We start from the raw sequence: 8664 nt of genomic DNA, 5'->3' as shown, positions 1-8664 counted from the left end.
GACCTCATGTGTTTGCCAAACTTTATTTAGTATGTTAAACTTTTCATATGGTGAAGATGAACTGACATAATGGATATGTGACTTAAAATGTTAAACTTACGTATTTATTAAAGCCGGCTCTCGTTTTAATGTTGTAAAGTACATTAGGACAACTATACTAACCTATGTGTTAAGAAAAAAATGTGATTGAAGTTGTCTGAGAAGTTGTAAATATTGTTGAGTATTTGGAGGCATTCTTCTCAGTAAGTTTATAGCATAATACAAACAAACAAACAAACATTTATTTGTGGAGCAATAGAGTGGAAACCCCATTCCACACTAGCCTTGTCATCAAAGAGTTACATGACTTAAAAAATTCCTGCAGTGCAAAACAGCATTGTGATCATGAACATAGTTTTGGCCCTTAGATATCTAGATAATTCTGGCTCCAGCACAAGCTAACTATAGCAGATAACTTCAGTTTGTCCTTCAAGATCTATTCTCCCAGCCAGGTGTCGTGGCTCATGCTTGTAATCCCAGTCCTTGGGAGGCCAAGGCAGGTGGATCGCTTGAGCTCACAGGTTTGAGACCAGCCTGAGCCAGAGTGAGACCTTATTTCTAAAAATACTGGGCATTGTGTCGGGTGCCTGTAGTCTCAGATACTTGGGAGGCTGAGGCAAGAGAATTGTTTCAGCCCAGGAGTTTGAGGTTGCTGTGAGCCATGATGCCACAACACTCTCCCAAAGATGACAAAGTGAGACTCCATCTTGGAAAAAAAAAAATCCATTCTCTGATCTTTTCTATCCTCTGTGTTCCAGGAGGCTGGTCTGTATTGAGTACATTCGTAGGCCCTCTTGTCTGAGTTCTCTTTGTTTAAGCCAATGGTCGCTCTGGCAGGGCATAGAAGAGAACAAGGAAATAGTGTATGTATTCCTCTCCTTGCAGGGTTGCCCCGGACTGGCTGTGTCTTCCAACTGGGGATTATATTTTCTTTCCCAGTGGCTCTTTCTCCTTGCAAGTTCCTGTAACTGTCTCCCCCTTTACAGGTTTAGAGAACCAAGCCCAGGGTGCTGCACTATTTGTTTTGCAAACCCTGCTTATACATTTGTAAATAGTCTCTTTATTAACTCCTCTTTAAATTATCCAAATTCCAGTGTGCCATCTGTTTTCAAAAGGGACTTTGACTGATGCTCAGCTGAATAATCTTGGCAATAATGTTTAAATTGTGCATCAGTATCCTACTCTGTAAAGTAGAGGTAAAGCCATTTTCTTCTCACAGAACTTTTACATATGCAGAATCAGTGGGTGGATGAGAATGATTGTGTTCAAACACTATTTTCTGAAGCTCTAGAGATTCTGCCTACACTACCTGCCCTACTCTTTTTCCAGCAATAACTTTCACTTTACTCAGCTAATACTAAAGATCTGAACCATTTTTTATTTGAAGCAAGAACTCCAAGACTGAAACAGCTTGAAACACTCTGGCCTTCGGTAATGATAGGGCTCCTTCTAGTTCTAAAAATCTATCATTATTCCTTCGGGCTGTTATTTTCCATACACAAACTGGTGTTTCTTGCATCACACTCTCTGGCAGAGGCTGAAAGTTGGTGGGCTCAGTTAGCTGGAGGCCATCTCATCTCATGATTTACTATCTGGACATAGGGAAGAGTCCAGTTATTCTCTTTTACAAAACGTTTTCATGGCTTCAGATGAGCGCCAAAGGGGCCAATAAATGCAGCGCAAGGCGGAAAGACCAAAATGCTCCCTGCAGTGGCGTCAGGGTGGCCCTTTCAGTTCTTAGAGCCCTTGGACCGCGGCTGCTTTTCCGTGTGCTAAGCACTGAGAACCCAGTCCAGAGCGGCTGTTAAACTTTGTAATTTGTCCAAGTCCAGCAACACTTTTGGAACATTCAATCTCTTGGCTTGTAGCAAACATTTTTTACTTCTTTCTCTCTATAAAAAGAGGAGAGGAAAGGGATGAGCAAATTTCTTGGGTGTGCTGTAGGCTAGACCCATCCAGAGGTTTATTGCAGCATTGACAGGAACGTGAAAATGGACTTGCCAAGTCCCCTGCACTTTAGAAGCTTATGTCTGGGATGTATTCTGGTAGCTGTAGTAGTCTGGGATGCACTCTGGTAGCTGTGATAGGATTGGTCTATGTCTGGGATGTATTCCCATAGCTGCGATAGGATTGGCTGGCTAGAGGAAGCTTCCTAACCTCCCTGTAGAGGCAATTACTACTACCCTAGAAGTAGTCCTGAAAATCTGTCTGAGTAGCCTGGGACGCCTAGTGGCTGGTCTTTGGAACTGCTTGAGTTTTGCATTTTTTTTTTTTTTTTTTTTGCAGTTTTGGCCAGGCAGGGCTTGAACCTGCCATCCCCACCCCCTTACCCCCCTTATATGGGGCCGCGCCCTACCCATGTCTTTAATACATTTCTCGCTGTGTCTCAGGGCAGGAGTCTACCCCCCCCGCCCCCGCGCCTCTATTTTCTTATAAATTTCATTGGTCCAGTCCAGTTTATTTCACTTAAGGCAATTTTGCTGCCACAATACATGCAATATCCTTTTTCGTGTGCTTTCCTCTCTTTTTGCTATTCACATCATGAAACTCCTCTGCCTTCTTACTTCTCCCCTTCTTATTCCAGTCGCAAGCCAGTGAAAATCTCGACCATACCTAAGCTTTTAAGGGAAAGGAAAGTCACAAGTTTTGAAGTAAAATTAGAAGGAACCATTGCCTTCTGCCACTCTGGCCCTTGCAATCACCCTTAGAATTTGGCGAATTTATTTTCTGCATCTCTTACATTTCTAAGTGTTAAATTTTAAGACTTTGAAGCCAAAATAGAATTTTTTTTTTTTTTTTGGTTTATTTAGTGAGAACTTCCACCACTTTGAGGGGAAAGAAACACATATGTGTGGTTATAAGGCAAGACTTTAAGAGGGAAATAGCATTTGAACTTGGTTCTGTGGGATGGAGTAAGATGAAGAGAGAGGTGTGTGTTGTGGGAGGCACATCAGACAAAAAAACACTTAGAAGCTAAAAAAGCTCAGAGCTCATCTTGGTTCCCAGTGCATTTTGACCAGATTGAGGTATGGCAATCTCTTTTTTTGACTCTCACCAGTTGTTTGCGTAACTGTCTCTAACACTCTAAACTTCTTCGAGAAGCAGAGATCTCTTTTTCTGTTGCATTTTCCATGTTTAAAAGCAGGCCTGGAACCTAGTCAGTTCTCTGTAAATATGGAAGAAAAAAAGGTTAAATTGTAAGGTGTACACTGAGGATAGTTTGACAAGGACAATGATTTAATAGGAAAGAAATGGGATCTAATATCAAAAGGTAAATGGGGATAGATTATGGAGGTCTTCTATACCAAGAAAAGAAATGGGATCTAATATCTAAATTGGGATAGATTATGGAGGTCTTCTATACCAAGACATAAAGTAAGCTATGATGACCTACTGAAGGTTTGGGGATAAATATGTAGTAAAAGAAATTAACCTTCAGGAAGGTGAATATGGTAGCACTGTGCAGTAGAGATTGGTGGAAGAAGAGGCCAATAATAGGGTTAATAGGAGAGAACAGGTGTCAGGGTGATCCGAAAGATACAGACAATGCTATTTAACAGTTAAGTGCACTATACAACTGGCTTTAATCTGCTTTTCTTTCCAGGGTACTGTCAATCTGCCTGGGCTCAGATCCTAGTCTGCCACTTAGTCACCATATGACCTTGGGCAAGTTACCTAAACTCTCTAAATTCACTTCTGTGTTTCTTATGAGGATTAATGAGAAAAAAAAAAACACCACAAAGCTTTTGGCATGGTGCCCACTGAATAAGAAATATTCAGTACAGGATTATTATTATTTCTTGTAAGGACTACAGATAATAGTTTGATGCTGTAGGATGGAATTAGCCTTCTGTATAACATTTTTGCCCTGTGTATTCTAACTCAAGGAATTTGGAGTCTTATTTATTAAACAGATTTTACGAAAATGATTTCATTCCCTTGCCTATTAGCAGAAGGAGGCAAGCTCTCAAATGAGCGTGAAGGAATCAGAGGTTGTAGGGTGTCATGGAAAAGTTCTGGTCCAGAATTTGTATCAGAAGAGCAGCATGACCTTGGGAAAGTCACTTCATCAGTCTGAATCTCTGGATCTCTATTTTCTCAGCTATAAAATGAGTAGGTTGGATTAAGGGATCTTTAAGTTCCTTCTCAACCAGATATTAAATGATTTTTCAAGTTTCTCATTAAATTTCCAGGCTCTGTCAAAGAATTCATTATGTAGCTTCGTTGCTCATTTGATACCTCTGTATATTTTTCATCCTTTTTTTGGGTCTAGATTTCCATTTGGTGCATTTTCATTAGTATTGCAGGTTTTGGGCCATTTCTTTCTGTAAATGACGGTACATCCTGTGTGTGTGTGTGTGTGTGTGTGTGTGTGTGCACGTGCATGTTCTAGGGCATTATAACTAGATCCAGGGCTCAAATTTGTTGGTAAAAAGAGTTGCTTTAACAATTTTCTCATTTATTTATTGATTTCTATGGTTTCGGTGCTAAAGGGTCAAATTGGGTGGCATCACTCTTGCTTGACTATATTTACACCCACTAATTTAACATGGGAAAGAAAAGCTTCCAAACAGAGAAGAGATGGGGTCTGACTCCTATTTTCTTTAAGGTTCAAAAATAGTGAAATATGTTTGAGGGATTGGAGTGGCCTTGGTAAAGGCCAAAATTTGCAAAACAGCAGTGGCACTGAGGTTCTAGGAAGGCAGTTCATCTTGGAGGCTTAGGAAATGCTGATGAGAAGACTTCCTCTCGCCAGGTACTAAACTCCAAGGGAGAGTAGTCTGATTCCATGCCTAGGATGATTGACACTGGATCCACTTTGATACATACATATGCATATGCTTGAATTGAAAGGACTTCATCATTAAAACAGGTAAACTTTTAGGCATTTGACAGTTTTTCCATAGCACTGCTGAGTATATAGCTAAGAGCTAACATCATTATTCTTTTACCACACACTGCAGAATCCACTTCACCATCCAGCCCAGAACCACTTTTGCCTGAGGAAGCCAGTTAACTTCTGGCAAAAGTAATGTGAGAATGTGCATGGAAATGCCAAGTCAAGGATGGAGGCCCAACCTAATCCCGGGCCACTCAGTGACCATGGTATTAACCAAAATGAGCAAGCAGGACTGTTGAGGGCCAGCACATGTAAATGCTAATTTCAGTGGGTGTCAAGTTTAATCTTAAGGGCTAGGTCCTTCTTTTGAGGCATGAAACAGCAACAAGCCATGGCTGTTGGATGCATGCATACCCTTGGAGATCTTTGGAGATATTTAAGAAAGAAACTTTGTAGAACCAGTTGGAATATTCTTCAAAGAGCAGGTGAGAATTCAGAGACATTGCCAAAATATGTATTGATGTAGATGGGACTTAACTTTAACCCAGACCTGTGTTAAATTCATACGGATGTATCCATCATGCATGAAGAAAGGTTAATATATTTTGAACATCAGTTATATTTATTAATGTAAAATAGTGACAGGGCATTCTGGTTTGACATAGAAAGCTTATGAACTTAGTTAACATGAAGCTACCCCTGAAAGGTAGGTCCTCTCTTAGTATACTGGTAGGCTAGATTTCTGAGTTTCTTCTTTAAGGCTGAGAAAAGTGCCTTATAGATCTGTCCTGATAGCTAGTCTCTTTCCATTGTATATGTTTCAAAGTCAACTAGAAATCTTTATGAATTGGAAGAATAGGTAATCTTACTTTTATCCATTTTAAATGGAATTGAACCAGGGCTCAGGAAGGACGAACAGTTTTCCCAGTCACGTTAGGGTTACATGGAATGTGGACTGAGCATTTGGTCTTTGGACTCCAACTACTGTTTTTTGATCTCTTCTCTTCTGCGGTAAAGGGGGACAATCTGAACTTTAGAGGTAAAGGGCAAAGTAAGGAGGGAAGGTCTCTCTTTTCATTGCAAAGGGGCTGTCATTCTAGACAGATGGCTAAAACTAGAATGAAGCCTTTCAAAAAATCCTCCTTTTTTGCAAACTCTCCATCACGATGGACACGACTTCTTTGGAAGTCCAGCCGAGTGTGTGTGTGTCTGTGTTTTGGATGAACAAAAGAGCGATCCTGGGATTATTTCTGGACTTGATTCACTGTATTTTCAAGTAGCTCAATTCATTCCTTGTTGGTTCTGGCTGAAAAAGAGTATTTTATGGCCTGGGTTATTTAGTTCCCTCTTGAAGCTTGGACATTTAATTATCTCCCTGTTTTTCCATTCTGTTATAATCCACAGGGCATATTATGAAGTTTCTAATGTATTTGTAATTTTTCCTCTTTGTAACAGTTCGTGTCACATATGAGTTGAATTATCAACAATGCTGAGTTTGGAGGGTGCTCCCTGCAGAATGCCTGGCAGGCAATATTTGGATTAGTGTTTTTGAAAACATGAAATGTAGACATTTATTTCCCCCCCAAATTTATCTTTCTTAAGCTCATTTATTTGACCAAGCACTTTTGTGAGTTAAGGGAATATATGTTTGTTTGACTTTCTATTGAAAATAAATGTCCCTGAAAAGGAAAATACATAAACCCTCTGCCAGTCTTTTATTCCATGGGTATTGGAATTCACTAATGCTACTTTCAGAGACTCTGAGGGAATTAGACAGTTAAAAGGCACATTTTTCTGGGGGGACATCTGGAATGTAGGTACTATCCCAAGAGTCAACATAGCAGGGGAAAGAGTATGTAAAGGGCTTTATAAAAGCTTGTATCATCTGGGGTTCTTCACATATCAGCAATGGACAGAATCTGTATAAAGTAGGCAAACAAGGAATTCATTGAAGTTTTCTTGGGTAGTTCCCTAGATGAGAGGACAAAGCTGGGATATTAGGTGCAGAAAGCACAGTAAACCAGGGATGATGGACTGGGGATCTAAATTACAGTAACCAGGGGTTGGTCTTGTCAGGATGTCATCACTGGGATGAATCAGCCCTTCCTTTTTTTCTTTGAGGTCTTCTGTCCAAGGTTTAGAATCCCTGAAAAGTGAGAGGAGAGAGAAAATGTGTGTGCACTTGGGAGAGACGCTCAGGGAAGACTGTGAATGAAGACTGGATGGCAAAAATACCAATGTGCATTGCAAGGGCTCTGCAATTATTGTGTCCAGTGAGACGGCAGTCTGCTGGGAGGACGTAATGATGGTGGTGGGAAGAGGACTCTGGTCAGTTAAGTCCTCTCTGCTGGAGGTGCATACCTTGAGGAAAAGGGTCAGACTATGAAGGAGGAGGAGGAGAGTGAAGTTGAGAAAACAGAGGTGTTTGGACACTCAAAAGCGAGACACTATAATTTCACTTATAGAATCTTTCTGTACCTTAGGGGATTTCATATAACGTTTCAAGAAAAATGTAGGTATTATCAGTCCATTTTTTTTTTTAGTTGATTGTCCTCATTCTTCACAAGTAGGGGTTTCCGTCTATCTTGCATGCATCCAATGGTTGCAGGAAAGTTTTTGAGAGGACTCAGAAGGGCTCTTTGGAATGGTTGGGCCGCTCTCACGTGTTATCCAGAAATGCTCCAAGTTATATGCTTTGTGAATTGAGGTTTCATGTATGAATCATGTGGAGGAGGAAAAAAGTGTTGCTGCTAAAAATAGCACTAGAAGACCATCATCTGTTTTTCTAACATGAAGGATTTCATTGAAAGCATGTTTAGGCTCTTCACATTTTCTCGTTCTCCATTGACAGCTAGGCAGCTGGGTACACAAGCATAATATTGCTTTATTGTTTGATTCATACCAATACTACTTCAGCATGGTTCCCACAATTTATTCTGCAATAGCTGGAAAGAGCCTTGGCCGGCACCAAATGTTTACCTGTCAAGATGGTTTGTTGAAATAATTCTGAATGGTGTTTGATCTATTTAGTCAACAGGGAAATTAATAGGCTCAGGCAGATTGGGTTTCTTTGCTGAAAAATATCTCCTCCTTTCTTATGTGTGCCCTGAAAAGGCCAGAGTTCAGCAGCCACTGGTTCCCTAATCCTCCTTGACATCGGGGAATTCTCTCGGCTCATTCATTTGCCCCCTGGTATCCATCCACATTTTCATGTGCTTCGTGGAGTAAGTGAAACTGGCTTTGGTGGACTGAAATGAGATTAGAGAGGGTATGTGCCAGAGGGGAGGATGAGAGACTTTCAGAGAGTGCATTTTCTTAGCTTTGCCCCAAGCAAAACAAATTGCACGTGTATTCTTACCTTGCTCAGAATAAGCTGAGCCAACAGTTTCCTGTAAGGTGAAGCCAGTGACTGAAATAATAATTCCTTAGAACATATGTAAGCCTATCATTTGGCTTTCAAGATGCTTTAGTACATATTTGTTCATTGCATATTTACTCTAATTAAGTAGCTACATTTTTAGGACCAGGGTCGAAAGTAGTGATATCTAGATATCTATGTAGTGGTATATGAGTATCTATACCAATAGATGGATCTATCTATGTATGTATCATCTGTAAATATCTCCCCAATACTATGTATACTACTGTAATTATTTTAGTCTGTATATTCTGTTAGTCTTATACAATCCTTTGTAGAAAAAATATAAATATGCACATCCATATAGGTGAATATACAGGGGTCATGGCTGTGGTGCTAAAAAGATTTGTGGGTTATGATTAATATA

The sequence above is a fragment of the Otolemur garnettii genome, unplaced genomic scaffold (genome assembly GCF_000181295.1).
Source record: "Otolemur garnettii isolate 467f Iridium unplaced genomic scaffold, OtoGar3 scaffold00001, whole genome shotgun sequence".
Classification (NCBI taxonomy): Eukaryota; Metazoa; Chordata; class Mammalia; order Primates; family Galagidae; genus Otolemur; species Otolemur garnettii.
Note: the sequence above shows the minus strand (reverse complement) of the source record.